The following is a 14,583-nucleotide window of genomic DNA, read 5'->3' as shown; positions in this document are numbered from 1 at the left end:
TATATATATATTTTTTTTTTTAACTTTTTTGAGCTGAGAATTGAATTCAAGCCCTTGCACTTGTGAGACAGGTGGTGGAACCACTGAGCCAAATCCTCGGCCCTGCTTATCAATATATTGATTGATGAACATTTATGTGGTTTCCATACCTTGGCTATTGTGACTAATACTGCCATGAACACGGGGTTTGTATTTCACTTCAAGATACCAATTTCATTTTGTTCAGATAAAAAAACAGAGGGGAATGTTTGGATCATGTGGTAGGTCTATTTTTAATTCTTTAATTGTTTTGAGAAAACTCCATTTTGGTTTTTTATAATAGCTGTATCAATTTACATTTCTTCTAAAGTTATAAAGATTTTAAGGTTTTTCCACTTCCTCTTCAACAGGTATCTATTGTCTTTTGTATAATAACCATCCTAACCAGTGTGAGGTGATGTATTATTATAGACTTGATTTGGATTTTTCTAGAGATTTATAAAACTGACACCTTTTTATGAAACTGGTCATTTGTATGACTTTGGAAAAGTATTTATTCAGGGCTTTTATCTATTTTAATCCAGATTTTTCTGTTTATTTGTTTTATTTTTCTTTTTCCTACTCATTTGTTTGAGTTCTTTATATGTTTGGGATCATTAAACCCTTATCTGATGTAGAATTTGAAAATTTTTTCTCATTTTGTAGGTTGTCCCTGTACGCTTCAAAACTTTTTATTTGATACAATCCCATTTGTGTAATTTTGCTTTTTCAATTTTTGCTGTGCTTTGTGGTCATAACCAAAAAAATAAACACCCAGATCAATGTTGAAAGTTTTTCATGCATTCTTCTAACAGTTTTACAGTTTAAAGTCTTACCTTTAAGTCTTTATTTTGAGTTTAAATTTGTATGTGATGTGAGGTGTGTCTTTTTCCACTGGGATATACAATCTTTCCAATACCATTCCTCAAAGAGACAAACCTTTCTCTATTTTGAGATTTTCAGTACTCTTGCCAGACGGCTATGAATGTTTTTCTGGTTACTGTATTCTTTCCTTAGTCTACATGCTGTTTTTATATCAGTGCCAACCTGATCAGATTACTGGAGTTTTGTAATACACAGTTGACCCTTAAATAACACAGGAATTAGGGCTCTGATGACACACAGACACAACCAAAAGTCCTCTTAGGACTCTTAGGACTTTTGAGTCCACAGAAGTTTAACTACTAAGAGCCTGCTGTGAACTGAAACCTTACTGATAACGCTAATAGTCAATTAACATGTGAAGAAAAAGAAATCTTAAGAAATTACTTTCTACTGTGGTGTGAGATTTACTGACTGTGAACTGTTCTTATGGAGACAATGAGCATGTCTGGAGTTTTAAGCAGATCGTGATGACACTGAGCTCACCGCAACAGCAACGGGATGCAGCTACGAAATTATTATAGACACACACTTTGTACAGCAGTGAATCTTACTAGGTTATGATGCGATATTGCATACTTATCATTGCCTACATTTCTCTCGACATTTCTATGCACAGTCATAAGTTTCTGTATGCATATTTTGATAAATGTCTAATTTTTGTAACATATTTGTGTATTTTTATGGCAGTAAATAATGAAACAGACTATTGTTTATATATGATATATGCATTTGTGGCATAACTATGCTTTCCTTTTTTTTTAATATCTAAGGTAAATGGTTCATTTGGGAATTCTTCAACTTTTTGCAAATTTAAAAAAATAATCTGCCTCAGGTGGACCCACACAGTTCAATTTCATGTTGCTCCAGGTTCAATTGTTACATTGAAATCAGGAAATGGGAAGCCTCCAGCCTTTTTTCCCCATCGCTCAGGATTGATTTGAATATTCAGAGTCTCTTACCATTCCATATGAATTTTAAGACCTCTTTTTGTCTTCTGCAAAATATGTCTTTACATTCTTACATTGTTGTTAGGGGTTTCATTGACTCTATCTACCGCTTTGAGTAGTATGGATATTTTAACAATATTTTTTCCTCAGATTTGTGAACATGAGCTGTCTTTCCATTTATTTCTGTTTTCCTAAATCTCATCAGTCTTTTAAAACTCTCAGTGTACATCTCTTACCTCTTTGGATAAATTGATTACAAAGTGTTTTATTCTTTTTTATGCTATTATAAATAGGGTTGTTTGCTTAATATATTTTGGGAAATAACTTACTTTTAGTGTGTAGAAATGCAACTGATTTTTGCATGTTGATTTTGCATCTTGCAACTTAACTGAATTTGTTACTTGTAAGTATTATTTTAATGGCATCTTTAAGGTTTTCTTTATAAGATACTAAACTATCTGCAAACAGATGACTTTCTTTCATCCTTCCCTATTTGAATGTCTTATTTCTTTTTCTTGATTAATTTCTCTAGGTAGAACTTCTATTGTCATCTTGAATAGAAATTATGACAATGGGCCTTTTACTTTTACTTTTACTCAGAGGGCAAGACTTAAGCTTTCCACCATTGAGACTGATGTTGGGTATGAGCTTGACAAAACACTTGTTAAGAAGGACATGGAAAGAGTTTTTCTTGCTTTTTTTTTTTTCTAATTGGCCCTGAAAATCAACGTTTTGAATGAGAAGATAATTGCAAAAGATGCAATCGTCTCATGCAATGTATTTACATCCTTTCCATTTCACATATAGAAAGTGAGAATGGATATATACATAAGCACATATTTAAGTATACACACACAACTTCGTATTCAAGATAGTAAAGAAGCATTCTTAGCCTCTGAACTCTGGCATACCTATCTTGAGAACTTGAATGGCTGCTTTAATAGGTTATTTGTTAAAATAAGCAAAAACAGTACTTTACTTCAGAACATAGCATCATAACAAGTAAAAGACCACCTTTAAGTCACAAATAATGGGAGGCCAAATAGAATTGTTCTAAAGGAAGATAAAATACCACAGTCAGAAAAAATTTTCTCGGTACCATTTTATAAATGTTTATATTGCAACAAAACAAATTTTAATCTTTGATGAGCTTTGAAAATATTTTAATCATTTAAATTAAAATACATTGAAATTTTCTCAAAAGTATTTCTTCAAATTCTATCTAAATTAATGGCCAATAACATAAATGACAGCAGGCCCTTCTTCAACTGTGTTGATTTTACAAGCACTACTACATTAAAACTTCACTATCATTTGTCTTATGCATTTTGATGTAAGATTACATTTACTGTTCTAGAGTTTATTTAAAAATAGTGAAACAAGTATTTGAATAAATCAAATTTTAGGTTAGAGACGTAACAGATTGGTGGAATTAACCTAAAATTCATGTACTATTCAGTGCCATCTGAAGAAAAACTTGTGAACCAATAAAAGGAGATTATTCTGTTTTGTGCTCATTATCTTTTCTGACACTAATATGACAACAAGATGGAATCATGCATAAATCTTATGAGTTTTTAACAGAAGTTAAAGCTAACTGAATTTTCTGTCTCCATACAAAGCTAATACTATACCAAGCAAATTGGGAGAAAAACGTAATGAAAAATAAATGTTTTCAATTCTCCTTTCTTTCTAGATAAAGATACTTTACCTAGTATACTACACTTAAAGATTAGGACAGTTAGTATTCCATTTAATCTTGAGGAATGTTATATCACATGCAATTTTTGTCATTTTTAATATATTTAGGAAGCCATCTGTTTCTTCTATCTCAGTTTGCTCTGGTATCTTTCAGAAATATTTATCTAGTCCTATGCAGAATTCATAAATCACAATTATCTGATGGATTCTAAACATGTTTCATTGTTTGTCATTTTAAGGAATAATGTACACAAGCCATGCCATTCAGACAAAGTAAAGAATTTTAGCCAGGCAGCATCAAGAGAAGTTCCTTCACACGAATTCCTTCTTCCTCTTCATAACCCAATATAATAAAAGATTGAAATATGCCTCAAGTCTAGAAATGTTTTGGAGAATTAGAAATGAATGACATTTTGTAAGCATAATTTGAAGTTGAAAATATCAAATGTCTCTTTTTGGTCAGATACTGTGTTACACAAAAAGAAGCAAGAGGAGGAAGAAGGAGATGTCAATGCTGCCCTTAATATCTCAGTTCATGAATATAATTCCTTCCATGACTCTGGTCGTGAACAGAATTGGTTCACCTCAATGACCTGAATCCAATTTCCCCATAGGGTTTGATATAAATAAGGTTGATTTGTACTGAACTATAGGTATTTTTTTTCAGCTTTCATTGAGTTTATTGGTACATTTTAGGGATACAGTACAGTTACATTCATGGTTGGGATCTTGTACCTCTCCATGACAAGTCTTGGTTCTCATTTTTTCCCCTTGTCCCTGCCCTCCCTTCACCCCCTCCGCCCCTCTCCATCTACAAACACTTTATTTCCATCTTTTCATTTTCTCACATTTTTTTCTTTTCCCTTGTTACCCTTCCCCTACACATCCCACCTTCCCTGCACCTTTAGCTCCTTCCCATTTCTAAATGTCAGTAATCTTATTAGGATCTTCTGTATTATTGCAGATTATTCACACCAGAGAGACTATTCGGTATTTACACATGTGTACCTTATTTATTTCACTTAGGAGTATATCCTCAATATGTATCCATTTTCCTATGAATGAATCTATTTTCTCATTCTTTATGGCTGAGTAATATTCCATTTTATAGAAAAACCACATCTTCTTTATCCAGTTTCCATTTTTAACCACAAAAATATGAAACAAAGTACAGTGCAGTGCAGTATGAAGAGAGAGAACACTAACTTTGCTTGAAGTGACTTCTGGTGTGAAGGACAGGAAGGTGGGTGGGGAAGAAGTTACTGCTTGGGTGAGGAGTCCTCCTCCACAAGGACAGCGAGGAGATCTCCTTCAGGGCTTTCTTCTCTTCTTTGTCTCTTAGCTGCAGGGTCAATTTTGATGAAAAATCCATCTAATGTCACTTGTTTTCTCCTACACTGTGTAATCCTCCTGAAATGAGAGACCATGTTATCGTTCATCAAATGCATCACTCTGTCTTTTACAGTTATGTTACAGTGGTGTTTCTCAAATCCTGGTACTTATCCTGTATTTCCATAATGGACTTTGTCACATCACTGCTCCCCTCCTCTCTGTCTTCCTCTTCCTCCGTGGACTTCCCCTCAACAAGTGTCTTTTGCTGCTTATTCTCAAATTCAGCAACTTCTGTAATCAGCTCCTCCTTGGTCCTCAACAAGCTGCTCTATCTCTGCACTATCAAAGCCTAGGGCCGTCCTCTTGCCCCTGGATGCAATCTCCTCCACAGTCTGCGTCAGACCCTTCAAAGGCACGTTCAGTGACACATCCTGGTACATGTCATGTTCTCAGGTTTTGTCAGTGAGGTTGATACAGTGGATGTAACTGAAATGCTTCTTCTAGAATTCTTTCACAGTCAAGGACATCATTTCAGTGACATTAAAGCACTTGACTAAGAGCTCCTTTGTGTACAGCTTCTTCAAGTTGCAGATAACTTGCTGGCCTGTGGGCTGCAGAAGAGGTGTGCTGGCAGGGGGGAATTTGACCGGCATGAAGTCATACTCAGGGTCCATATCATCCACCAAGGATAGAGGGCATGCTGGGGCACTGTCCAACAGAAGAAGGCACCTTTCCTGTAGTTGGTTGTCAGAAAGATAATGGTGGATGCAAATATTTCATGCAGGCATTCCATGAACAATTTCCTTGTGACCCAAGGTTTCACACTGGTCCTCCACATAACAGTCTGGCTTTGTTCATAATCTCTTCTTTGAATGCATGAAGGGTCTTGGAAAGCTACACCAGTAGTGGCTTGGTCTTGATATTGTGGCTTGCATTTGTACACAACAAAGGGGTCATTCTGTCCTTCATAGGCTTGTGCCTCAGCAGTGCCTTTTCCTCCTTTGTGATAAAGGTTCTATTCCACATCTTCTTCCAGAAGAACCCTGTTTCATCACAGTTGAATGTTTCTGAGCAGTGTAACATTCTGCCTTCATGAATTCTGTCAATTCTTTCTTTTAGGCTTCTATAGCAGCCCTGTCAGAACTAGAAGCCTAGCTATGTCTTTTCTCACTGTGGATGCCACTTTTCTTGTGAAATTTATCAAACCATCCTCTACTGGCTTTAATTTCACCACTTGTTGCACTTGTAGAGGGAGCTTTCTTGCAGCAAATCACTGTGCAATTTCATAGCTTCTCTAATGCTGTTGTCTGCCAGCTGTATCTCATTCAGCCACACCAACAAAAGTCTTTCCACCTCTTCTAGCACTTCTGTCCTCTGTTGGGTTAGCATCCTTATTCCTTTGCCATATCAGCTTCTTTGAGAGCATCCCTTCACCATCTTGTATGTTGAAGCCAGATGAGTCACACAAATACTATACTTATGGCTTTCTGCAATTCCTTCTTCTTTAAAGCCTTCTTACTTTTCCTGCTCTACAGTTTCTTTTTACCTTCCCTTTTGCTCTGTGCATTCTTGTCATCTTCCTTACGCTTTACATTTTTTAATCACCAAGCCTGATGTGCACATTGTTTGGTGCCATGCTGAATTGAACAATACTGTATAGTACCATATGTGCTGAAAGGCACACAAAAATGCTTCCCAGCATTGGTGCACCAGGGTGACTTCCATCGTGAGGAGAGGAAGGCATTATCGATCCTATGCTTGTGTTCATCACCTGATGTGGAGCTGGTGAACAGGAGCAAAATTTTGCCAAATGCTTCTGTTCACTAACAGAGCGGTTCATGAATAGACACATTCATAAACGTAGGTTTTACTGTATTCAGGCCGGCATAAACACATACAAGGTAGAAAGTGGACACAATTTATCCCAAAAGTTCCATTGAACAAGAGAAGATAAAGGTACTGCATAAAATATAACTTTATAGTGGAAGAGTTGATTCTTTGGAAGTTTTTGTCTTTTAAAATTTTTGCTTTTATTAGTGCATGACTGCAGTACATCATAACATTTGTCATGGTGAGCTGGTCCATGTACATAGCACATCTTAATCCATTTACATTCCCTGAGCCTTTCCTCCTCTTTCCATCCCTGGGACCCCTCCCTCATTTTCAATCCATCTATCTCCCCATTTCCTATCACCTACCTGTCATTCTTCTCGTTCATTTGCTTATCCGTTGAGTTTATCATAGAAGAGAAACCATACACTATGTAAACATATGTTTTTATTTTATTGGTGATGGAGGTGTTTTTGTTTTTAGCGTGGTTTTAAAAGTGTATTTTACAGCACTCGGGAAACAATTGACTACGGGAATTGTTATGTCAATAAACATAGCTTGCACTAAATGCCTTGTAATCTTACAGATCACAGACAGTGACAAAACTGACTGCCCAGCACAAAGTGGTTCCCCAACTGCACTGCTTACACACTGTTTTTTTTGCTTTACCTATCTCTTCTTGTCACCCTATTCTGTCAGAAGTCTCTGTTAATATTAAACAATTCTGTATGTTTTTCTAACACACCATTTCTAACAAGCAATTTTAAATAAGTACAATAATATATCTCACTAAGTCATAGTCTCATTTCTACCTATGAGGATCGCTTAACTGAGGTGGTCTGCTTGCTTCCCGTAGTATGGTCTTCCTACCTACTCTAAACATTTCCAATACAGAGGATCCAAGGTGAGCAAAAACAATGCATTGGTCTTTTGTTTTGTTTTGTTTTTTGTACCAGGGATCAAACTCATGATTTTGTGCTTGCAAGGCAGGAGTGGTGCCACTAGGCTAAATCCCCAGTTCCGTATTGTTTTTTTTTTTAAAAAAAAAAAGCTTTGTGATAAATTTACATAGCATCAACAAATGAAAGTTACTACTCTGTTCTATTTTTCAAAGGTAACATCTTTGAAATAATTATACAATATCTACTTTTAAAAATAAGTTAGATTTTTGATAACTTTTAAATTGTTTTTCTCCAACCCTAAATGATTTTACGCTGTCCAAAAACTCAGTAAGGGCATTTTCTTTTTAGGAGTCCTTGTTCATAGAATAGCAACCCCATCATGTGGTATTTTGCTGAAATTGCTACTACAGGCATGGTAGATTTGAGTGTATTTTTCATAATGGAAAAATTTTATGGGAATTCATCAATTTATTTATCCATTCAACATTTATTGAGCAGCTACTATATGTTGTGATTTTCTAGGTATCAAACAATAAAAATGCAATAACAATATTGTAATCTATTCATATCTCTGTTGAAACCTACATGGCTACAAAAAACAAATTCACTTGACTCTGAGAAATTGACTAATGCATCTTCTTCAAATTGCCAATCAGATTCCTTTAATGAAAATTCATGATTTGTAGTAGTTTGAATTCCCTACAAAGTTTCTTAAACTGGAACGAGAGCAAGGCTGGTTTATAGCTGTACCAATACGATATATCACGCTGATAACAGAAGCCTCTTCCTCTCCTCTCTCACATAGTCATTAGCCTGGAAACTCAAGAGAATCCAAAAGAGCAACATCCTTTAACATTTATTGACCAACACTGAAGGCACCACCTTAAAGATTATATTAACTGACACTGAAACCAAGCCAACACTGGTTCAATTGTTTTACTTAATTTTTTTTCCATTCTTCCAAACATTTTTTTTCCAAAACTTCTTTTTAGATAAATGACTTTTCTATTTCCAAAAGCTTCAAATATGTGAAGAGATAGATTCCAATGTACAGATTATATAAGCAAAAGAATTACTCCTCAGTGGACTGGAAGGTACAGTTTGGTAATAGAAGCCTTGCTTAACATGTGCAAGATCCTGGATTCAATCCCCAGCACCAAAAATGAAAAAAACTTCAGAAGTAAGCATGTGTGCTCTTCACTAACAAAATATTACCATGGTTTTTGATGTACAGTGAATATAAATACAATGTTGTTTATAAATGAAAAACAAAATTCACCAAACAAGATCATTATCCCAAGAAGAAACTTTTGCACACCTTCAGGTGTATGTACTTTGGTTTTATTACTAAAACAAGATCATTTCATAAAAATTGAAATCATTCATGCACTGTAAGAATTTTGAGAGGCCCTAAAATATTAGAAAACTAAGAATTTCCTTTCGTTGATAAGCCATAACTTCAAAACCCCGATAAAAATAGAACTTATGGAAATGTTAATTCTCCTTATTTTTTCAGTGGTTTACATTAAACAGTTGTATGAAAGAAATGGTATGAAAAATTGCAATTTACAATTTTAAAAAAACTAGTGTTTTTGAGCCTCTCAATTTCATTCGCAGAAAAAAAGAAATGTAGTCACTCTTATTTCAGATATTTGTAAGTGTAAATTTTGCAAACTTGGAAGATACAAGAATAAATGTTTGAGAACTGCTATAATGATACGGTATGGAAGTGTTTACAAAGTAGCTGATATTGAAACCCAAGAATTCTTCCAAAAAGCCTTACATGCTCTAAGTGTAAAGGTACAAAATAATGAATAGAATTTCCCACTGTATTACAGTAACCACTAAGCAAAACTAGAAATGAGGTACTTGACCTGTAACTGATAGACTAAATTTTAAATTTTATTTAATTTCAATTTAAATAGCCTCACGTGGCCATTTGCTGCCTTCTTAGAATGTGCATGACTAGAATCCTTAACTATTACTGTGTTTGGTTACTCTTATGTCTATAATGTTGCTGTGATTTACATTTAAAGTATCCCCCAAATTCACACCTTATGGAAGGGAACTGGATTGTGGGGTTTGAGGGGGAATTCATCTGCAGATGAATCTCTTGATGAGTCTAGAGGCTGACTATGTGTTTGTAGGTAGGGCCTAGTTGAGGATAGTCTTGTCTGCAGCTCGACCTCTACCCTCTACCCTCTACTTCCTGGATGCTCTGGGTAGAACACTCTTCTTTTCTGCAGCGTCCTTCTTTCATTCTCTTTCTGCCTTGGAGCCACCAACCGTGGACTAAAACTGTGAACCAAAACAAACCTCTCCTCCCTTAAGTTGCGGGTGTTCGGTACTTTTTTCCAGTGACAAAGATGTGTCTAAGACAGGCATTAGTTTATTTTTAATTTATGATATTAACATTTTTGGAGAAGGAACTGGAAAGGCTACTTTTGTGGAGTTCCTTGAGGCACCCAACAAGTTTATGCGTGCTTGAGTTCACTCGGAAAGCAGAAGACTGCTAACTCTAAGGAGGAGTCGAAGGTCTTGAAGACAGGCTGTTTTGCCAGCTCAGGCAGAGATGAGCTTTAGGAGAAAACGAAACAAGGAAGCTCTCAAGCAGACAATCAGATAAAAGTTAATTATTCAGCCAAACTGTCACTGTGCTTTGCTTGCCAACCTTGCTACCTAAAACAAACATCCGTGCTCGGCCATGACCCATTGTCTTTGCTGTTCCTCAATAAATCTGGGGGTTTGAGTCAGTTTGGTACTTCATTCCGGTGAAGACCCCTGGCCCCCCAACAAAGATATTCTCTGTCTCTCGTGTCTTCATTCGTCTCTCTAACAGAATTTTCTGGCCTGAACCTGGCATACTAGCTTATTTTTAAATAAGATTTCCACATGGTTAAGCTCACATTTGACTGTATGACATTAATCTATTTGTTGCTTTTATAAAACAGGGTGACACTCCTTTTATGTTTCTCTACTGAATCAAAGTTTAGAAAAATCAAGTCCTGAATCAGGTAAAAAATCCTCGACTCACACATAGCAGAGAATGACTATTTATCTTTGTTCCTCATCTTATATTCTTAACCAATTACTTTGATAGAGAAACCTCTGATGGGTGAACTCTCAGGAAATAATTAAAGAAACATGTTCTAGAGAAATAAGTCCAAGAAAAAAATTATAAACTGTAATGTAGTAAGTAGAAAATGATCTTAAAATGCCTAACCAATTGATCATTACTGAGCTACATCTCCAGTCTGTTTTTATTATGAGGCTGGGTCTTGCTAAATTGCTAAGGGTAGCCTCAAACATGGCAGCAAGTTGAGTGGGGAACGATATTCCTGTTCAAAGCTGACAGATCATATACCACCTACATGAGGTCAAGAGTCCTAGGGTCAAATCCTACACACAATGATTTGGAGGGCTTGGGTTGGAATAATAGGAGAGTGCAGGACACCTATGAGAGAACAAATTCCCTCCACGGCTCCTCTGCAGCCAGTTTCCCATTTCAGGCATCTGTAGGTGTGCCATCATCTTCGTTGTGTCATCGTCATCGTCATCATCATCATCATCTTTCAGAATCAGTGCAAGGCAAGTGCCTCTAAAGGTGGCAGTGAGAAGGTAAAGTCTGGCTACTTCAATCCTAGAGGCTTCCAGAGCTCATCTTACCCACTGTCTCCATGGGATGCTATGCTCACACACCTCTCCCTGAGGTGCTATGTATCCATGAGGATGCCTTTATCCCTCTTTATTCCCAGTTCTTACATTAGGTTTAGATTTAGTTCCAAGAGCAACTTTAATACTCATTACCTTCCCTATTGTCTTATTCTATAACTCAAATTTGGCCAGTGGAGTGTTCTTGCTTATGTCCAAAAATGAAGTGCAACCTCCAATCTTGAATAAAATTCACTGGCTGGAATGATAAAAGCAGCTTATCATAAAAGCAGTTGTAAGGCTTGTGAGGTTTACCCTCTGTGTTCCAGAGATCACAAGAACCTTTTGTCACCCTGCTTACAATGTTCCTCAGCATAATATCATGTCTCAAGCCTGTTTTTTCAGTAGAACCTTGCTTATGATTGTGCTTTTAGCAATGAGCTCAGCTAAATAATAAAGAGACTCCCATACCCTTCTGTTAAAGTCCAGTATAAGAAAGATTTAAGGAAGATTGGATAGGAGAATCCAAGAAGCTTTCATTTGAAATGCTGATCAAAATCCATTAGGAAATGTTCTAGGGTCATGCTTGGGGCAGAGCCTACAGAGGGCCCAAAATGTATCGCTGGAAATTCAGCCAGTGAAGGTCTTGAAATCCCCATCTTGGATATACAGATGCTTCTTAACTCACAGTAGAGTTTATAAGACAACTGCCTTGATATCCTTGATATGGCTGTCGCCATTTTGGTTAGCGACCGCCATTTTACACATTGTTTCCATTTCCTACATCAAGCATCATCACTTGTAAGTGAAACTGAGGCACGAGCAAGGCTTGTCCATATAAAGAATGGGTCGCAGACAATGACCCCTGAGTGGCTGCCCGCGCAGCTGATGTAATTCCCCGACCCGCTTACACCAGCCACCCACTTTATAACCAAGCCCCTTCCAGGCATCTCTCTCTTCTTCCTCCTTTGCCGAGGAGGCCATTGTGCTGCAGCAGCTCTACAATAAATCTCTCGTAGAAGCTCTGTCAGTGTTTCGAGTGATCTTTGGCAGGCGCCGGTTTCTTTCAGAGTTAGTTTCAAGAAAACAATTATAAACTGCAATGTAGTAAGTAGAAAATGATTTTTAAAATGCCTAATCAATTAAACGTTACTGCGTTACATCTCCAACCTTTTTTATCTTTTATTATGAGACTGGTTCTTGCAAAATTGTTGAGGGTAGCCTCAAACTTCCTGCCTCAACCCTGGAGTAGTTAGAATCCTTTTTTATTCCAAATACTTGACCAGTGCTAATGATAGAGAAAACTTTTTAAGAAAAAAAAAAAAACTATGAAATGTCACAATGTAAATGACTTCTGCCATTCCCTAACAGCAATTTGCTTTGTTTAATAAACAGACACAGGAGGCATCTAGTCTGGCTCAAAAGTTTTGTAAACCATATGATTGTAAAGAACCATTGTTAACTTTGCTAATCAGACATGCCCCCTTCCCTTGGGCTAGAATAGATAACTAGATTAATTTTAAAGGTAACCTCCCCTAACAAAGAAGTGCTACATCTGGGCTGATAGCCAGATGAATCTTAAAGGTAAACTTCCACAACAAAGGAATGCTTCATCTGTCTTGCACCATGATTTGTATATCGGCAATGTGAGAAAGTGAAACATAACCACCTAAATGAGATCAAGGATGTAAAACCCTATAAAAGAGGGAGTTGTAGCCCAGTACTTGGTTGATCTGGGCACTGAGATTATGTGGGATAGACCTTTGTCGAAAAATAAAACTTTTGTATTTTACTTCCATTCTGCTGCCTCTCTGTGTGTCACTTAGCAGTTCATAACAATAGAAGTTCATATTATAAGATCAAGTTAGACAGATGTGGATTTGATCTCTCAAGACTCTTTAACTTTAACCTATTTGGTCTTTAAATTGAGAAAGACTCTCTGGAGGGGCTACCTCTGAGACAGCCAGGTTGTGGGCTGATTTCATAGCCAGGAGTGCCCAGCTTCTTGAAAGAAACCATTAAGCAGGGCCAGGGATTTAGCTCAGTGGTACCACTGCCTGCCTTGCAAGTGCAACTACCCAAGTATGATCCCCAGTGCCCCCCCACCAAAAAAAAGAAAAAGAAAAAAGAAACCATTAGGCAAATTGAAGAAACTGGATGAGTCCTTCTATACTCCAATTTTGTTACCATCCTGGGTAGCTTTGTTTCTGGCTTCTTACCTGTAGAGAAGAAAGTCCAGATGCCATGAGACCATTGCCTACTGAAAGTGATCTTGATTTTCCACCCTGACTTGGAAGGAGATCAAACCAGCTCGTCAGCTGTTCGTATTGATATCATGAAAATACCTGGTGAGCAAAACTGTGCTTGTGACTCATGGAGGAATCCCAGAGGTGACACATGAAACAATGGCAGAAAATGAGTGAGCCAAAGGATGAGAATAGGAGTAGAACCCAAGACATTGGAACAGGGACCTGGAATACACTGACTAAACAAAAAACAGCATTGAGAATGCAAGAATTTCTCTAAATGGAACACTCCTGAGAGATGATCAGACTGAGGAACCCTCAGTCCTCGGTTTCCCTCAAGAGACACCCTGAAACCCAATAAACTGGAAGCTCTCTCATTTTGACATTTCTTAATCCATTTTATTATATCAAATGCCAACAGACCCTAGTTTATGGTGGTTGGACTTATGGATTTAGACTGTATGATAATGTAAAACCATACACTTGAAACCATTCTCTGTCTAATATTCAAATAGTTATATGAAATATTAAATGATTTTGCCCAACTGTGGGCTAATAAAAGCATCCTGAGCATATCTCAGGTAGACTCGCTTGAGTATGATGTTCAATTGGTTAGGCATTTCAAATGCATTTTCCGCTTTATGTAACCAGCTTATAATTGTTTTATTGGATCATAACTGCATTGCAAGTTGAGAATCATCTGTGCACCCAAGAAGGAGACTCTAAGACTAGATCACCCTTCTAGGAATCGCTTGACCAATAAGAACTCCAACAACTATTTGTAATAATTGGGCATTTCAAATATGCTCAGTCCTAATTGAGATATGTCACAAGTCTCAAATTTATAATAGATTTCAAAGACAGTATGAATGTTTTAAATTTCTCAACATTGATTACATGTTGAAATGATAATTGTATTAAATGGACTACAAAAATTAACTTCCCATATATCTCTATACTCTTTTTAATGCAACTACAGTAGTAGAAATTTTAAAATTAAATATGTGGTTTATTTTATTTCTCTTGGCCATCACTGAAATAAGACACTTATGAAGCAAGAATAAAAATGAT

Source organism: Fukomys damarensis, unplaced genomic scaffold (assembly GCF_012274545.1).
Source record: "Fukomys damarensis isolate Sample0158 unplaced genomic scaffold, DMR_v1.0_HiC HiC_scaffold_10, whole genome shotgun sequence".
Taxonomy (NCBI): Eukaryota; Metazoa; Chordata; class Mammalia; order Rodentia; family Bathyergidae; genus Fukomys; species Fukomys damarensis.
This window is presented reverse-complemented; position numbering follows the sequence as displayed.